Raw genomic sequence first — 19,213 nt, 5'->3', positions numbered from 1 at the left:
ACATATGCCTAGAACCCTGACCAGAGGTATTCTATTTGCTACCCAAGATCCATAAACCTGGAAATCCTGGATGTCCCATCATCTCAGGCATTGGCACCCTAACAGCAGGACTGCCTGACTATGTGGACTCTCTCCTCAGGCCCTATGCTACCAGCACTCCCTGCTATCTTCGAGACACCACTGACTTCCTGAGGAGACTACAATCCATCGGTGATCTTCCAGAAAACACCTTCCTGGACACTATGGATGTAGAAGCCCTCTACACCAACATTCCACACAAAGATGGACTACAAGCCGTCAGGAACAGTAGCCCCGATAATGTCATGGCTAACCTGGTGGCTGAACTTTGCGACTTTGTCCTCACCCACAACTATTTCACATTTGGGGACAATATATACCGTCAAGTCAGTGGCACTGCTATGGGTACCCGCATGGCCCCACAGTATGCCAACATTTTTGTGGCTGACTTAGAACAACGTTTCCTTAGCTCTCGTCCCCTAATGCCCCTACTCTACTTGCGCTACATTGATGACATCTTCATCATCTGGACCCATGGAAAAGAAGCCCTTGAGGAATTCTACCATGATTTCAACAATTTCCATCCCACCATCAACCTCAGCCTAGACCAATCCACACAAGCAGTCCGTTTCCTTGACACTACTGTGCTAATAAGTGATGGTCACATAAACACCACCCTATACCGGAAACCTACTGACTGCTATACTTACCTACATGCCTCCAGCTTCCATCCAGGACACACCACACGATCCATTGTCTACAGCCAAGCTCTAAAATACAACCACAGACAGAGACAAACACCTACAAGATCTCTATTAAGCATTCTTAAAACTACAATACCCACCTGCTGAAGTGAAAAAACAGATTGACAGAGCCAGAAGAGTACCCAGAAGTCACCTGCTACAAGACAGGCCCAACAAAGAAAATAACAGAGCGCCACTAGCCGTTACCTTCAGCCCCCAACTAAAACCTCTCCAGCACATCATCAAAGATCTACAACCTATCCTGAAAGATGATCCCTCACTCTCACAGATCTTGGGAGACAGACCTGTCCTTGCTTACAGACAGCCCCCCAACCTGAAGCAAATACTCACCAGTAACCACACACCACAGAACAAAAACACTAACCCAGGAACCTATCCTTGCAACAAAGCCTGATGCCAACTCTGTCCACATATTTATTCAAGTGACACCATCATAGGACCTAATCACATCAGCCATACCATCAGGGCTCATTCAGCTGCACATCTACCAATGTGATATATGCCATCATGTGCCAGCAATGCCCCTCTGCCATGTACATTGCCAAACTGGACAGTCTCTATGCAAAAGAATAAATGGACACAAATCTGACATCAGGAATCATAACATTCAAAAACCAGTAGGAGAACACTTCAACCTCTCTGGCCATTCAGTAACAGATTTAAAGGTGGCAATTTTGCAACAGAAAAGCTTCAAAAACAGACTCCAAGGAGAAACTGCTGAACTTTAATTGATATGCAAACTAGATACTATCAATTTAGGCTTAAATAGAGACTGGGAATGGCTGAGCCATTACACACATTGAATCTATTTCCCCCATGTTAAGTATCTTGTCAAACTGTCTTAAATGGGCTATCGATTATCACTACACAAGTTTTTTTTCTCCTGCTGACAACAGTTCATCTTAATTAATTAGCTTCTTACAGTTGGTTGGGCAACTCCCACCTTTTCATGTTCTCTGTATGTATATATATCTCCTTACTATATGTTCCATTCTATGCATCCGATGAAGTGGGCTGTAGCCCATGAAAGCTTATGCTCAAATAAATTTGTTAGTCTCTAAGGTGCCACAAGTACTCCTGTCCTTTTTGTGGATACAGACTAACAAGGTTGCTACTCTGAAACGTCTCATGGACTGGTAACTGGATAAAATATAGGAAACAAAGGGTCGGAACAAATGGTCAGTTTTCAGAATGGAGAGAGAGAGGTCTGTACTGGGCCCAATCCTATTTAACATATTTATAAATGATCTGGAAAAGGGATAAACAGTGAGGTGGCAAAATTTGCAGATGATACAAAACTATTCAAGATAGTTGAGTCCCAGGCAGACTGCGAAGAGCTACAAAAGGATCTCTCAGAACTAGGTGACTGGGCAACAAAAGGGCAGATGAAGTTCAATATTGATAAATGCAAAGTACTGCACATTGGAATGCACATAATCCCAACCATACATATAAAATGATGGGGTCTAAATTAGCTGTTACCACTCAAGAAAGAGATCTTGGAGTCATTGTGGATAGTTCTCTAAAAACATCCACTCAATGTGCAGCGGCAGTCAAAAAAGCAAACATATAGGAACCAGAGAAATGTAAATTTGGTTTACGACCATGAAAGTAAATACGTTTGAAGTCAAAGCTGGAACTTCAGGTTGCCCACACTCACCCACTTTTGCAGGTTCTCAGGACAGTTTATGATGTTACTCTGTATTGTACAGTGTAACAGTAAGTTATGGACTATCAGTCCAGAATTACAGCCTTAACACTGATTCTCTATTTTGTACCAGCAGGACGTTCTGAAGACCCCAAAACAGGTTATCCAGTATTAATGGCAGCAGCTGCAGAACATAGGATATCTGGATAGATAATACCTAGTAGAAATAGTTTCAAGATTTTCTCTTCCACCCATGTTACTTTACTATTTCCCTTTGTCACCCAATCTGTTGCATCGAGGACCATTTTTAGAAAAAAAACAAACACATACACACGTTTTCTTTAACTGAATTAAAACTCATATGAACAAACAAAAATAAAACTACGATTTCCTAACCCCACATAAAAATAGATATATACTGTGGAAGACATCTCCACTATTGTACCTATTAATCTCTACTTTACATCCAGCAGATGGCACTAAAACAAAATCGTACTGCACTAATTCTACTCAAACTGCACACATTCATCCTAATCAGCTGCAGGGTAGAGCACTGCTAGATTCAACCATAAACAGGATTACTAAAACTATAATCCCCATGAAAGGACTTCTTGCTACAGCTGCCGCTAATAACTTGCTTAAATGGCATCCCCCTTTGTAACGGGAAGTAAACTGGATTGCAAATATGAATTTAAGAGCAATAGGAAAATCTCCAAACTGATCGCAGAAAGATGCACATATACTGGCTGAAATAGACCTGGGCTGTCCTTCATGTATGAGCATCTCTTCCCAGAAGAGCCACATTAGTGACTTAATTTATTGTGCATACACCCCAACACTCAGCAGCCCACCACTGTATTTTTGGCACCTGATTATAGGCACAAGAGCTGGTCAGATCAGTTGAAGGAGAGCATTACATGCACATCTCACAGGTCTATCCAATCCCATCGATTTTAACAGAGTGGGAAGATGATCCTCATTGCCAAATAATAGAGATGGGTGAAATTTTTCAAACAAAACTTTTTTTGCAAAATAATAAATAATAATAATAATTAATAATAAAGAGCTAGATTTGGCAACTCTGAACCATTTCCTGAATTTGTTTTGATTTTTCCAAATGGCTTTGATAAAAAAGCGCACACACACACAAAATATGAACAAAATCAAAATGTTTGGTTTTGGTGCTTTCCAAACAAAACCTTTTTATTCAAGATAACTTTCCTTTAGTTTTATTTTTTTTAATTAAATGGTTTTTTTGTTTTAAAAAAATGCTCAAAATCTAAATGAAACATTTCATTTCAGGTCAAACTAAATGTTTTGTTTGACCCAAAGTGATTTTTTTCAGAAGGGAATTGCCAGTAAACTGGAAAATCCATTATTCACCTGGCACGATTAAATGGTTATTTCTCAGATCTATCAAGAATCAGAATTCCATTGCATGCCTAGAATCTTCCCAAGTCATCTACATTGTGTCCAAAACTAATCTGATCTCTTGGATGTCACCTGTCTCATATCATACTGCGCCTAGTGATCCACACCTGTAGGGTGGGGCCTGAAAGGGCAGAAGACACTAAGGGGAAACAAAAGGATGTTAGGTAGAATTCTATCCGAGTCCAGAAGTTATGACTAGAGCTGGTCAAATGTCACAGTCTCTATCGCTCTATCAGAAAATTCTGATCTTCTGAAATTTTCTCTTGTCTTGACCAAAAATCAAAATATTAAAATTTTTGGCACATTGGAAAGCTCAAGGAAGTTAAATGCTGAAATACTGAAATGTTTCATTTTTTATCTAAATGAAATGACATTTCTGAATCATATTGTTTCATTTTGTCAATCAATATGCTTCATTTCAATTTGATTAAGTATTAATCTGTATCTCCCAGAGCCGCTATGATACTTCGTGGGACTTATAGTTCAGGTGCCTCATGCCCCCATTCCCCTCTAAGGACCGGGCTCCCTAGCCAAATAATATCTTTCATGATGCACTGTGATTATTTTACTTCCATGATGCATTGTGGTGGTTCAATCAGAGGGGAGATTATAGTGCATCATAGAAGCTATAGTCTAGCCAAGAAGTCCAGTCCGTACAGGAAAATGAGGCACCATGGTAGCTCAAGTGAACATAAATTAATGTTGAACTGACCTAAAACAAAATCTTGCAATTTAGTTCGACCAGATCTGAAACAAAATAAAACATTTTGATTTTCCCAGTGTAACTGGCACTTCCTTCTTATCCTGATCATCTTTAAACATGGAGCATGGGCTAGCAAGGACAAGAAGTTAAGAATGTCTCACTGCTATTCTGAGCCCTGCCACTAACTGGCTGTGTGATCATGGCCAAAAATTGAGGGTTTGATCCAATGTCCATTGAGGTGAGTAGAAAGACTACAGTTGACTTCAATAGATTTTGGATCAGGCCTTTCAACTCTTTCTGACTCAGTTTCTCTGCCTGTAAAATGGGGATGATAAAACATAGAGACCTGAGTAGGGTGTTGGGAGGATTAATTCATTAATAGTTTGAACTATTCAAATATAACGATGGAGAAGTGAAAAGTATTATAGCTATGTTATTTATTATTGAAAGCATAATGCTGTGCTGAGCTTAGCCCTCTCTATTTCCTCTGTGCCTCTGAGAAGTCATTCTAGGAAAGTTTGGAGTAGATACATATGGGCTGGTGTCATAAGTAAAAGGCCAGATGTCACAGTTGGCTTCCACATGTGAAGTATTTACTTGGCATATATGTAGTTCACAAATCTCAAATTGCTTAATTGGCAGACACCAGTCTCCCAGTAAAAAAAAAAAAAGTCAGAGTATGGATCTTGCACTAACTGTCAAGATAGCATCACCCTGCTACCATTGGACTTCACCTTGTGAAAGGTTGATTATCATTCCACTCCAGAAAATGAGGGGAGGGTGAGCAGTTGCTCACAGGAGGGATTGAACTCCCTCAGCTCAGCGCTGATTGGACTCCTAGTGAGTGGCATATGATGAGAGATTTCACTACCTACCTCCCGGATGCAATAGGATAAAACTTTCAACCAGTGTGACCACCTGTCTAACAGGTTTGGCTGTATCCTTTGCTAGTTTCATTTTTATACCGTGTACTCAGACACAACTTTTAAGTAAACCCCAAGAAGCAGAGAGGATCTTTATATCCAGTGTAGAAAACATGAAGGATGAACCTGAATTCATGTCAAGAATTTATATTAGGTGAGCACAATAATCCAGATAAGAAGCTGTTGCTGGGGAGGAGAGTTAGGGCCTGATCAAAATCCACTGAAATCAATGGAAAGACTCCCATTGACTTAAATGGGCTTTGAATCATCAGGCCTTTATTTAACAAAGTCCACATGAGGGCCCTGATCCAGCAAAACACTTACGCACATGATGACTTCAAATGGACTGCTTGTGCTTAAAGTTAAACATGAGCTTCAGTGCTTTGCTAGATCAGAACCTAGCATCAGACACGAAAAGGACGTCCTTAATTTCATAATGCTCTTTCAGTAACACCTTGTACTGCATTTTCAATCTATCTAGCTGTTCCCCAGATAGAAAAAGTGAAATATACTCTAGAAAAGATTAACTTTAAAAAATATTTACTGCCCATTTTACTATGTACTGGAATGCTGCTTCTATGGCATTCTTTCAATCATTTGACATGTTATAAGATGTAACTGAAATAGTTTCACAAATACTATTACAATACATAAGGGTGTGGATGAATTAATAACAACATGAATTAACAGGAAAAACCCATTAGAAATGGGATTTTCCTCTGTCAACAGACACAGGATAAAAGTTAACTAGTTGTTCCATGCAAATTGGAGGACTTAAACCCATATACCAGTTGCTGAACTGCTGTTATGCAATTCTTCATCTTCTCTTTTCTTTCAAGTTTTTTTCCCCGGATATTTACTGTATTTGTATTTAATGCTTTTTATTAAAAACAAAAACACAAAAAAACCCACTACATTTTTGTGATGTGCCAGTATATTGTAACACTCCAACTTTTTTTTCTTTTTTACTTTCTTCCTTTTTTCTTTTTGGATGGCAAAAAATGCCAAATGTCAGAAGATATTTTCACAGAAATTGGTTGCTTGGCAAACTCTCAGATGGTTATGTAGGCAGCTTTGTTGTCTGCCATGTGATTATCGAACTCTCTGTGTACTCAGAGTTGGTTGTCTCACAGTTTTTGACATCTCCTTTCTCAACCAATGAAAGTACATACTCTGCTTCCAGCTGAAGAATGATAGTTTAGACTCCTTCGTAAGATTTAACCTTGAGACTTTCATGGCATAATCTATCCATATTGTTTGTCAAAAATATTTGCCTTAACTTTAGAACCTCATAAATTCCATTTTGTGTTCCATTTGTTTTGTTTTTTCAGTTTGTCCTTTGTGAAGCATGAAGAGAATCTGTGGCATCTCAGTGATACGTCAAAATTGCATATTGTATATCATACAAAAATGGAAAATGATTAGAAAAATACCATGCTAGCTGAGGAGATTAAGCAACTAGAAGGCCCTGCTACAGTTAGGGGCTTGATTCCTCAAACCACCACAAGTGGTGGAATTGACCTCTGTGGGATTTCTTCATGAAGCTGCAAAGATGAAAGAGAAAGATACTGAAGAAAAAATATAAGAAGATATAAAGTGACCTGTATATACTGTAAAGGAAGAAAAGATGGTCATAGCTCTTCAGTTTGTATATCAACTCTAATGTGGCACACATTTTATATCATTTTTTTGGTCCATAAATGCAAAGTCATACATTTGTGAAGGGAATAATTAACTCCTTGGCACCAGGAGTTGGGCCTCCCAAATGGCAACTGCAAATGGAAACTGTCTCAGAGCTGTGTTGGGAAATCCTGGCATCTAGGAGTAAGGTCTGGACTACAGTGCAAGAAATCAGAACAACTGTCCCAGCCTAGTATTATCTAATTTCTACATTGGAAACTGGCAAGAAAATACTAGCTCCCAAATGGGGTTTGTTTTATAAAAGCTGAAAAAGAAATTTTATATATTCAGTAAGTCCTTTCATAATATTTATTAGAAAAAACCAACAAAAAACTAAGACCAAAAAAATAGTCCTGGTTCTGTGATTATGATCCCCTAGAACTTGCTTTAAATACATATAAAATCCACTGAACTGGGGAACTCTTTTAATTTGCTTTTCATGTTTTAAGAGGAAGGGGCTGAACTGACGTTTACAAGAAACTTTCCTTTGCCCTCTCTGGGCTAATGACACACTGGGTAACTTTAACATAGGACTGGTTAGGACATTGATAGAACTACATTATCCCATGTTGAATCACAACTCACTTTTATAATGGCCTGATTTTAGGGTGGGTGGACAAATGCTAAACAGACATTTGATGATCAGGCAGCACGTTTGGAGACAAATTTGATAATGATGATAGGGGCTTTTGATGGCTCCTGGAGGTGACACGGCAGGCTTGACCATGCTCACCGTGGTGGTGTCCCTAAGAGGAGCTCCTGCCAACCTGCAAATGCCATGAAGTCTGAGGGGTTAATTTCCAGCCAGGGTTCTGTGGCAGATCAAGAATGCACTGCCAGCTGGGAGCTGATTTAGCACACTTGAGCCAATTTAGAAGGGTATTATGCAGTCAGAGAAGAGAGGTGGAGGCTAGTGTGTTGTGCTGATTAGATACTAGAGTAAGGACCTCTGTAGTAACAGGTGAGTTTGGGTTTTTTTCCCCTTTTCTATTAAGGCAACTACATGGGAAGAATAAACCTAGAGACTGTTGCCAAATTTGTATTTAGTATTCTGATTTAGTAACAGAAACTCTCCAATAAAACACTATGGAATGTGGAGACAGTGGTTTTATGTTCAATCATGAGCCTGTGGTGAACTTTCCTCTTTGTTGTTGCCTCTTGGCAATCCTTATATCATCTGAACATGTGGAAAAATGAATATCTGGTTGTAGTGTTTTTTCTATATGCTATCAGGAGCAAAACATACCAGCATATGAGACTACAATGGGTTATAATAATGTTGGTGGAGTTGATGCTAGTGTATAAAAGAAACCTTTAGTTACCATATGTAAAAAATGTTTGATTTTGTTAGTTAGGGCTTTTATTAAGCATATTTCAAATCATTACCATTAAGATCTGCCCCTTGCTTTGACTCTGTAGTACTTGGAATGCATTAGGGGGAAACATGCATGAAATGTTTTTATAATTATAAATGTAAGGCTTCTGCAAAGGACTTAAAAAGACTCCTAAAATACAGTGCTAACTTCCCATGAAAGAGTCATGTAAGTGTTGAAACACTTGCCAGGTGACTATAGCCCCTTGTAATATGAGATTAGGCAAAAGTCATAGCTCTATGGGCTCTTCCATGTGGTATATTACATGATATACTGTAAGAAATTATTTGTTAGTCAACAAATAAAGTAAGCTGCTCACGTGGAATTCTGTGAACTTGGATTCTTTCTATTCATGAACAATTTATTTTTGCTATGAATTCTTTGGTCAGCTCAGCTTTTTAGATGAGAAAGCTAAGCAGGTCTGACACTTTCAGAGTTAAACTGTAATATAGGTATGTCCCTTTATAGATAAGTGTTCCTGGGAGCAGTCGTATATATCTTGATGCTGGTCAGTAAAGAGACTTCAACAAAAGTGTTTATTAATATAATTGAAAGAAGCAGAATATTTTGGTATCTAGAATACTTGAAGTTACAAGGGGTGTTTATGTTCAGCCTTCAGGTAACTCATGCAGATCCTTTACTAGAAAAGTGGTTGCCATTAAACAAGCAGCATTGCCAACAGTTATCCTACAGAGGTATTTGAGCTCTTATGGGACCAGGAAATAATGAGAAAAATTAAGAAGTAAGACCCACATTATTCACTATTTAAAGAAATTCAGTATTTTCTATTAGACCGCTCATAAGCTTATAATTTTCTTACCAGCTTTGTATCCATTAACTTTCCTTTTTTACGTTAGCAGTTCTGATACAGCAACTTCTTTGCCCTATCAATATTTAAAACTGAAACTAGGTAGACTGCTGTTTCAAGAATCAACTAATCTGCCAAAGATAAGTCAACCCAGCCTTGAAGAGCTTAGCCTAACTCAAAAGCTTGTCTCTCTCACCAGCAGAAGTTGGTCCAGTAAAACATATTACCTCACACACCTTGTCTCTCAAAGATAAATCAAGATAGTCCAAACAAATGAAATCAAGTTGACGTTACAGCCATTTTAGTTTAAATAGAAATTTGTCTAAAACTTAGCCAAGAACAACCCAGGTCTTAGACTTGACTTCAGTCTGATTGTTTCACTGTAGGACTAATTGTGAAATTTATTTTATTTTAGACATGCTACAAGGCTTAGGCTGCCGTTCGCTTTGTAACAGTGTACCAATCCTCTCCTTCACTTGGCTTCAACTCTTTGAAAATGAATAGATATGTAAATTCTTTCGACTTTCATTGTATCCTGTTACTTTGTCTGTTCTCACCTATCCCTGCTGGCTCAGTATTAAATGTTTAGTTGATGACAATAAGCTAGCCCCAATCAATGCATTAAATGCCAAAAAGAATTCCACCCCATTCTCAACTAGGGCTGGGGATTCCACCCCATTCTCATTGTTTTTCCTGCCCTGCAAAATTAATAGTGATTTTTAAAAAAACTATCCTATTTGGCATCAGGAAAAACCTGAGACCTTTCAAAGATCTTGAGAGAAAGAGACTGCAAGAATAGCCAATAGCCATAAGGTTAAGGCACTCACCCAGGACATGAGCAACTTAGATTCAAATCCCTGGTCCCTCTTTTGACCAATAATTCCATTCTGGACCTGAATATTTCCCAATAGAAGTTTAGTCAAAACTGACCCTTTCCTCAAACAAACATCTGTTTCAACAAAATGGCATTTTTCAATGAAAAAGAGTCATCAAAAAATTCCTAACCATCTCTATTCTCAACCCAGTGTTGCCAGCAGCAATCCTGGTAGGGAAACTGTGTGCTCTATCTCAGGGGCTAATGTATGCCAATTTTTTTTTGTCTTTCCTGCTCTGTCCTTCAATTCTGTCTCCTGCCTTCCCTCCCAAAGTAAAATAATTTTTTCACTCGTAGACATAAAACACAATTGTATTTCTCTTTCATCCAAATCCAGCTTTGGGCTGTTATCAATAAGGTAAATGACCTTCATTCTCTGGCATTGTTATGTTACCACCAACCCTCCTGTAGCAGCATGAGATGGATTTGGGTATGTAACACAGAAGAGTGAAGGAAAGTTTTTCTTGCTTGAGAGGGAAGTGATGGTGGTATTTTTGTGTAGTGGGGAAAAGAGGGGGTGTTTCCTATGTCTCTGCTGGGTGGACTGTCTGTTTCTTTCAGTTTCCAGGCAGCACTGGGGATGTTAGTATGACATGATAAAGATTTAAAAACCATCTTGTAAGCAAATATAAACAAAGCTTACATCTTCTTTTTTTGCAATAGACTTCAAAGCCTGATGTAACATCTAGTCTTTTGTATAAAACAGGCCATAGAAGTTTATTCAGTGAACATCTTTTTCCTCAAGGCTTTGCATCTTGTCAGAAACTCTCCATTTTTTGTTTTGTTTTTTTACTAAAATAAACACTACTTTTATTTTTCTCTCTCTTCATATCACAAAGATACTACTTTTTGTTTTAATTCTGCCTCATTAAGATCTTTCCTCATTACTTATTTTTTACATCCTAATTTTCTTCTCTTCTCTTTTTTTAAGCTTCTGTGTCCTGCATTTCTCCCTCACTCTTTTCCTTTCTGTATTCCTCCTTCCAATTCAGTATTTCATGTATTTATATAATGCCCATCAGCATACTATCTGAGAACCTCTCTTCAGAGCAGGCAAGCAGGGAAGTATTATTACCACTGTCCCCATATTACAGAGGGGGAATGGAAGTACAGAGTGATTAATCCTAAATCACACTAGAAGTTCAAGCTGGATTTTCTGAGTCCCAGGCTAGTATTATAACCACTGGACCATCCTTGCTTTCAACATCATGTGCTCTCTCTTCTTCACTTCCTGTCTCCCAGTCTCTGCATATGTCACCATTCAGCATACCATAAAGGAGAGCTGGGAGTCAATGGGTAATGGGAGTGGGAGTAGACAGCCACTAGGGGGCTCCATTTGCTTCAGTGGCATGACACTGACTTGCAGCAGCTAGGAGTTTCTGTGTCTCTGCCTCTTTGAGAATCTTAGCCGTGTTTTTGTATCAAATATTCAAAATGGCTTGGATAAAACACTATATTTGTTTTGCTACTCTTGACTAGAGGTGCCTTGGATTTACCAGATGGTTCAGTGGAGGAATGATAGAGATCATGAATGGAGGTACATTCTCAGTAGTAAAGCTGGCCGGGGAAGGGCTAATTCAGGATTCATCAGAGCCGGGATATAATAAGGAGACACTAGAAAAGGAAGTGTGTACTCTTTCTCCTTCTGTCTAGTCAGGAAGTGCCTACGCCCAGAAGAACAAAGGAAATGGCAAGTGGACCCTATTGGTTACCAGGGACTTTCTGAATTAACACCGCTTGGGACTTTTGCCCTACAACCACAGTAACCTAGCCTTTGACTGCTGTCTTGCTCTTTTTTGGGCGTCGGGAGAGGGAAAAGGAAAATAAGGTTGCAGAAACCCTGACATGTTGGCCAGGGTGCATAAAATAATGACCAAAAATGTGGGTGTGTCTAAAAGTGGAAGGACACAGTAGTTTTGATTTTTGTCTCTTTTGCTCCTCTCCTGTCATGCATGTATGTTCCAGGTCACACAGATACAGAGGTGTGTCCATGTGTGTAGTGTACTAAAAGAGACCTGGATTTGGGGGCATGTGAAGGGACGATTTGGAGACTTTATTTTCTGCAGAGCAATAGTGTGGTTCTGTGGTAAGTAGGTTCTGTGAGAGAGGATAGAACAGGGGTCGGCAACCTTTCAGAAGTGGTGTGCTGAGTCTTCATTTATTCACTCTAATTTAAGGTTTCGCATGCTGGTAATACATTTTAATGTTTTTTTAGAACGTCTCTCTCTCCAAGTCTATATATTGTATAACTAAACTAGTGTTGTATTGTAGAATAACAAGGTTTTCAAAATGTTTAAGAAGCTTCATTTAAAATTAAATTAAAATGTTGATCTTACACCGCCGGCCCGCTCAGCCCGCTGCTGGTCTGGGGTTCTGTTCACATAGGCCGGCAGCGGGCTGAGCGGGGCCTGCGGCCGGGACCCCAGCTGGGAAGGGTCCGGCAGCCGGGACCCCAGACCAGCAGCGGGCTGTGCGGGGCCGGTAGCCGGGATGCCAGACTGGCCATGGGCTGAGCGGCTCAGCCCACTGCCGCTCAGGGGTTCCATCCGCCGGCTCCTGCCAGCCGGGATCCCAGCTGCCGGACCCGCTCAGCCCGCTGCCGGTCTGGGGTCCCGGCCCTGCCCACATACAGTGGGTACCTACCTTCTCCCTGGTTCTGGCCCATTCTCTTCCTCTCTCTGCACTGAGCTGAGGGTGGGAGTGGACCGAGCACAGGGCTGGGGGTGAAGGGTCTGGTCAGGAGCTAGAATGAGGGAGGGGGCTCAGGGTTGGGGTGTGGGGGTACTTACCTGGGCAGCTCCCATTTGGTGTGAGGGGTGCAGGTGGGAATGTGAGCGGGGGTGCAGGAGCTCCCATTTGGTGCTCGGGGTGGGGATGTGCGGGGTGCATGGGATGTCGGGGGGGGCTGGGGATGTGGGGGTATGCAAGAGTCAGGGCAGAGGGCTGGGGGTATTGAGGGGGGTGCAGGTATCAGGGCAGGGGTGGCTGGGTATGTGTGGGGGTGCCAGAGTCAGGGCTGGGGTCGTGGCGTGGTGGTGAAGGAGTCAACAGAGGGCTGGGTGCGTATGAGGAAGGTACAGGGCTCAGGGCAAATGCCTGGGGTGTGTGTGGGGGTGCAGGGCTCAGGGCAGAGGGCTGGGTGTGTGTGGGGGGGGTCAGGGCTCGGGGCAGAGGGCTGGGTGACTGCCCCCCTCAGAACCCCCAACTCCCCTGCTCCTTGTTCCCTGACTACCCCCTCCTGGGACCCCTCTTCCTAACTGCCCCCCAGAACCCTATCTCCTATCTAAGCCTCCCTGCTCCTTGTCCCCTGACTGCCCCCCTAGGACCCTACCTGTCCCCTGACTGCCCCGACCCTTATCCACACCCCTGCCCCCAGACAGACCCCCTGGACTCCCATGCCTATCCAACCGCTCCCCGCCCCCTGACAGGACCCCCAGAACTCTGGACCCATACAACCCCCCCACTCCCTGCCTGCCCCAACCCGTCTCCACACTCCTGCCTCCTGACAGCTCCCCCCAGAACTCCCAACTCATCCAACCCCCCCAGCTCCTTGTCCCTTGACCACCCCCTCCAAAGACCCCGCCACCCTAACTGCCCCCCCAGGACCCTCCTTGCTCCTTGTCTCCTGACTGCCCTGACCCCTATCCACCCTCCCACCCCCTAACAGACGCCGGGACTCCCATGCCCCATCCACCCTCCCTGACTGCCCTCTCCAGGGACACCCGCCCCAGCCACCCCGCCCTTGGGATCCCACCCCCTATCCAACCCACTCTGCTCCCCGTCTCCTGACTGCCCCACCCCTTATCCAACCCCACCTGGCCCCGGACCCCTTACCATGAGGCTCCAAGCAGAGCCAGATATGCTGCCCCATGGGAGCACGCAGCCCTGCCCCTCAGAGCACTGTGCATGTGGTGGCAGGGCTCTGGATGAGTGGGGAGCATCTTCCCCTCCCCACGGAGCCAAACACTGCCCAGCGGGAGCGCACAGCCCTGGCCCCCAGAGCGCTGCGCGTGTGGTGGCAGGGCTCCAGGGGAAGTGGGGGAAGGCGGGGAGGGGCCGGCGGCTTGCTGCACTTGGCCGGACGCTCCGGCTCGGGAGTGTGGACCCTGCGGCTTGCCGCGCCGGCAGGATTTTTAATGGCACACTGGAGTCCCGGCAGGCCGCAGTGTGCCATTAAAAATTGGCTCGCGTGCTGTCTTTGGCACGCGTGCCATAGGTTGCTGACCCCTGGGGTAGAAGCTCTGGTCAGGAAACTGGAGGCCATTAAAGGAAGAGATGCAGGGAATCATAGGGCATGGAGAGGGGGCACAGCAGATTAAAGAAACCGCAGAAAAGAACACAGAATGGCGATGCCTTTTATTAACATCAAAATCTTTAAAACTTTACATTTTCTAAATGCAAGTTGAAAGTCTGGCTCCATCGAAATCAATGAGAGTTTTGCCATAGACTTCAAAGGGACCAAAATATCACCCACAAAACTTTTAGCCCTTAAAGGTGTTACTGTGGATGAAAGCATCTCCCAACTCCTGTCCATTCTCCTCCAAAGTCCAGAAGCCCTGTGTACAGGTCAGTCCCAATGTATGCACCTCCTGTGGACTAGTTAACTGCAAGAGGGGCTAGCCTCACATTGGTGGGCCTCATAACATTTGCTAGAGGATAGGGTTGCCAACTTTCTGATTGCAGAAAACCGAACACCCCTGCCCTGGGACAGGGGGTTGGGGTGAGGGTTCTGGCTGGGGATGCAGTCTCTAGGGCAAGCCTGGGGTGAGGGGTTTGGGTTGTGGGAGGGGGCTCGAGTCTGGGACAGGAGGTTGGGATATGAGGGCTCCGGCTGGGGGTGCAGGCTCTGGGGTGGGGCCAAAAATGAGGGGTTCAGGGTATGGGGGAAGAAGGCATCTGGATCCCTTAACTAATTCTTTCTGGACCTTTTAACATTTAAAAAAATGTTAAGTGTAGAACTTCTAATATTTTGGGGGTGCAAACTTGTTTTTAAGAAGTCTTTGGCAATCTAGTCCTAAGAAGCATTGATCTCTGGATAATACATTCTCTAATATTGTATTGATTAACTCTATCGCTGGCGCATCTGGTGCCTCATCTTTAAACATTAAAAGATTAATTTATAAAGTTGCACAAAGTGTGTAAGTCCTGGCTTTGAAATTGGTAGACTACCCTGAGTAAAACAACACAGGACAGTTAGTTAAATCAAATACTAAAAGCCTGTAGGAGAGAAGTTTTATGATCATCCTTTAACAATGACCCAAGTGATATCTCATATACCCTATATAAGGTTTAGGATGGTGTAAGTATCTGTCCCACGTAGTTTATGCAATATGTCTTACAGTGTGTGCGGTTACTTCAAATGCCACCAACCTCTGACTGGCAAAAGAAGTATAAATTTTGTTTTAATTATTCCCAGAATGCTATAAAAAGCTTTTTTATCAACATGTCTCAGTTTTACTCCAGCTGTTGTGCCAGTATGTCAAGTAAAGAAACAGAGCTTGGAAGAAGTTAAACTTCAATTTCCAGAAAAAATATTTGGATTATGTACAACTTCATATATACACATAACAAAATGTTCCTGCATATAAATGTTTAAAACAAATGTTTAAACACTTTAACAGATAAAATGCCCAGATTTAAAGTGTTCAGAAATTAAAATGTGTTTTGCATAATTTGATCATGGGAATTATTTTATGGCTGTGGTTGATGTTCCAGCATGCCAGTGATGATCAGTGACCTGCTTTGTAGTGCTGTATTATCAAAGAAAAGCTACCTGCTTCTGCACCCCAGATTCAAATAATAAACTCATCTGCTTTTTCCCTTGTACAGGACCTGTTTCTCATCAAACACTTATCAAAAGAGAAAATAACAAGTCCATATTTTCCTATACTGGTTTTTAATTCAGTGGCTCTTAGGACTCAGTCTTGAGGCCCTAACTTGGAACTTATTGAAGTTCCAAGCTGAAATAAGGGGTTGCCTATTTTCACATCTGCATTACTAAACTTCCTCTTACTTGATTTTTCTTTGTTTGCTCCTTTTTGTAGCTCCTCTGCATACATCAGCTTGGACTCCATTAAGCTCTCTTACACTACAGTGGTGGAAATTCAGATTTGATGTGTTGAGGGTGTGCAAGTGTAAATTAAATGGCGATAAGTGGGTGGAAGTCTAGAGGGAATCTACAGTTAAAGGTTGGAGGATAGGGGAAGAAAATAGAAATTAAGACCATTTTAAGCCTTTCTGATCACTTTCTGAGAGGAGTTTGGATGAGATTATGATGTAACCGTGCGCACAGTACCAAAAAATGAAACCACTAGGTGAGCATATTTATGGCTAGTTTCACTCAAGGCAATAGATTCCTATTAGGTAAAATGAGCTGTATTGTATTTGAGCAGATGAATGGAACGTGAGGACATAGGCTATGGATTATGCAATGTATTTCTGACACTGGCTTCTTCTGTGCCCTGATTAATTTTGTGGTGGCTGAATTTAGACTAACATACTGAAAAGACATATTACTTTCACAAATAATTGTGTTCTCCTCTTTATTTGACTTGGCTGTGTGTTTTGTTAGAGTTTATGGATGGTTTCCTGATTGTCTGCACCAAGTTACAAGGGGCAATGAGTATACTTCCTCCCCTCAGTTGGAGTGGGCCATATTTTAATGTCAGATCTTGCCAAGAAAGGGTTAATTTGCCTCTGTGGTTTGTTACCAGATGTTCACAGGGGCCTTTACTTTTGGGTGTCCAAGTCTAGAAACATAGTTATGAACATATACAACTCCAGAGGAAGTCAGTGAGATTGGTCAATGCAAGTATTTAGATCAGGGGTGGGCAAACTTTTTGGCCTGAGTGCCACATCTGGGAATAGAAATGTATGGTGGGCCACGAATGCTCATAGAATTGGGGTTAGGGTGTGGGAGGGGGCGAGGGCTCTGGTTGGGGCTGTGTGCTCTGGGGTGGGGCCAGAAATGAGGAGTTCAGGGTGTGGGAGGGGGCTTCGGGCTGGGGTGGGGGGAGTTTGATGGGGGGGTGCCGGCTCTGGCTGGGGGTGTGGACGCTGGGGATGAGGGTTGGGGATGCAGGAGAGTGCTCTGGGCTGGGATCAAGGGGTTCAGAGGGCAGGAGGGGGATCAGGGCTGGGGTAGAAGGTTGGGGAATGGGGAGAGGCTCAGGGGTGCAGGCTCCAAGTGGCGCTTACCTCAAGTGGCTCCTGGAAGTAGCGGCATGTCCCTTCTCCAGATCCTAAGTGGCGGCATGGCCAGGTGGCTCTGCATGCTGCCCCGTCCATAGGCACCACCCCTACAGCTTGCATTGGAGCCCCGGAGGAGGGCCATGTGGCTGCTTCCAGGAGCTGTGTGGAGCAGCCCCCGGCTGGAGTGTCGGAGCGGGGCAAGCCCCATACCCTGCTCCTCAGCGGGAGTTCAAGGGCCGGCTTAAAATGACTGGTGGGCAGGATCTGGCCTGTGGGCCGTAGTTTGCCAATCCCTGATTTAGATTGTGTAATTGGGCCTACTGGCACGTTAAGAGTAGAGGAGGACTGACGACCCCATTCCAGGGAGTTGGAATGAACAAAGAACCAGGGAATAGCCTGGCAGTGAAAGAGAGAAAGCAGTCCCAGGGAATTAGGAGTTGGATGTGGGGTGGAGGGTGGGGGCGAACACCTTTTAAGGGCCCAGGATCGGAATCCTGTAGTGTGGGGTGGAGGAGACTCCTCTTTCTTCTAGCCAATTGGGAGGAGCTCTTTGGAGGAGGGCAGTATATAGACTGCCTTCTCCCTTAAGCAGGGCAGACATTGGCAAGGGTACAGTAACAGTTCTTGTGCTCAAATCTTCATGGAGTTACCAATCTAATGGCTCGCAAGAATCCCTGGCATTGCAGACTCTGGGAACACTCTGTAGGGTCAACAGAATCATTGCTCATTCACAACTGTGGCAGAGTTCATGCACTGAGATGGCTACTATATCATTTTGTCTGAATAGTAGAGGGATTCTCAACATTTCGTATGCTGGGATCCTTGTCGCCCCACCCCATGCACACCTCCAACCAGCAATCCAAAAAGGGCAAAGTAGCTACTGCTCCTTGATGTCTACTCAAATGTCTTGTCCCCTTCCCCTCTGTGTTGACAACACCTGGAATAGCCTGTTGAGTAAATGGCAGCTAGATTTGAGCCAACTAGTCAAAATGATTGGACTGTCGCCTCTTTCTCCTAATGAAGTGTTCACAAATGTGTGAATTTTCTTGAATGTACTTATTAGAGATGTTCATGATCTGCAAGTACTTTATATTCAAAATATGAGCTGTTTAAATTGGAGTCAGGTCATATTGTATGCTCTGTGATTGGATAAGGTGAGAGTCCTAGAATCAACGTCATGAACTGGAAATTCACTTTCTGTGACTTAATATTTGTTGTGATATTTTAGCAAAAATCCTTGTTAGTAAATTCACTTGTCCTAATATTCAAGGAGTGTGAAATTCATCCCTAAGTACAGGCTTAGCAGAGAGATGAATTTCTTCTGAGAACTTGACTGGGACTTACGAGGTATATGGGACTTTCACACAATTGTGAATTTCACCAAGAAATGAACACACAGGGCAACGAACACAGTTACAGCACATGCATTTAAAACAAACATATTCTGAGAATTTATTTTGCAGTATTCACTCAGCTCCAATAACATTATATTCCATGTATGTAAAGCAGTTGTCAATGCAGATGCTCTATTTCCCTTTATAATAGATCCTGAATTCTCATTTGAAATGGAATTTGATCTTAAACTAAATTGCTTGCAGATATCTGCCTGAAAAGTGAAATGGATGAAATGTGACAGCCTCCCACTCAATGGTTCTTGATCTTTGTCTCACTCCCACTAAGTAAAATCCTGCTGGGATACAAAGTTTATAGTTGTATGTTCCCTTTCATGTAAAAAACAAACCCAGGAGATGGAAATGCAAAACCTACTCTAAAACCTACTCGTAAACAACAGAACTTAAA

At 42.8% G+C, this 19,213-nt stretch overlaps 1 long non-coding RNA gene across 1 annotated transcript in view; it reads left to right on the top strand.

The window, feature by feature from the left end:
- Positions 1-7,589: 7,589 nt before the first annotated feature.
- The window catches only part of LOC123367474, a 67,261-nt gene continuing 55,637 nt past the window's right edge, over positions 7,590-19,213 (top strand). Inside the window, exon 1 of the long non-coding RNA XR_006578488.1 lies at positions 7,590-8,128. This is a non-coding gene — a long non-coding RNA (uncharacterized LOC123367474). The remainder of the gene's footprint in view (positions 8,129-19,213) is intronic.

Source organism: Mauremys mutica, chromosome 3 (assembly GCF_020497125.1).
Source record: "Mauremys mutica isolate MM-2020 ecotype Southern chromosome 3, ASM2049712v1, whole genome shotgun sequence".
Taxonomy (NCBI): Eukaryota; Metazoa; Chordata; order Testudines; family Geoemydidae; genus Mauremys; species Mauremys mutica.
The sequence above is the reverse complement of the archived record's forward strand: the minus strand, read 5'-3'. Positions and strand labels throughout refer to the sequence as shown.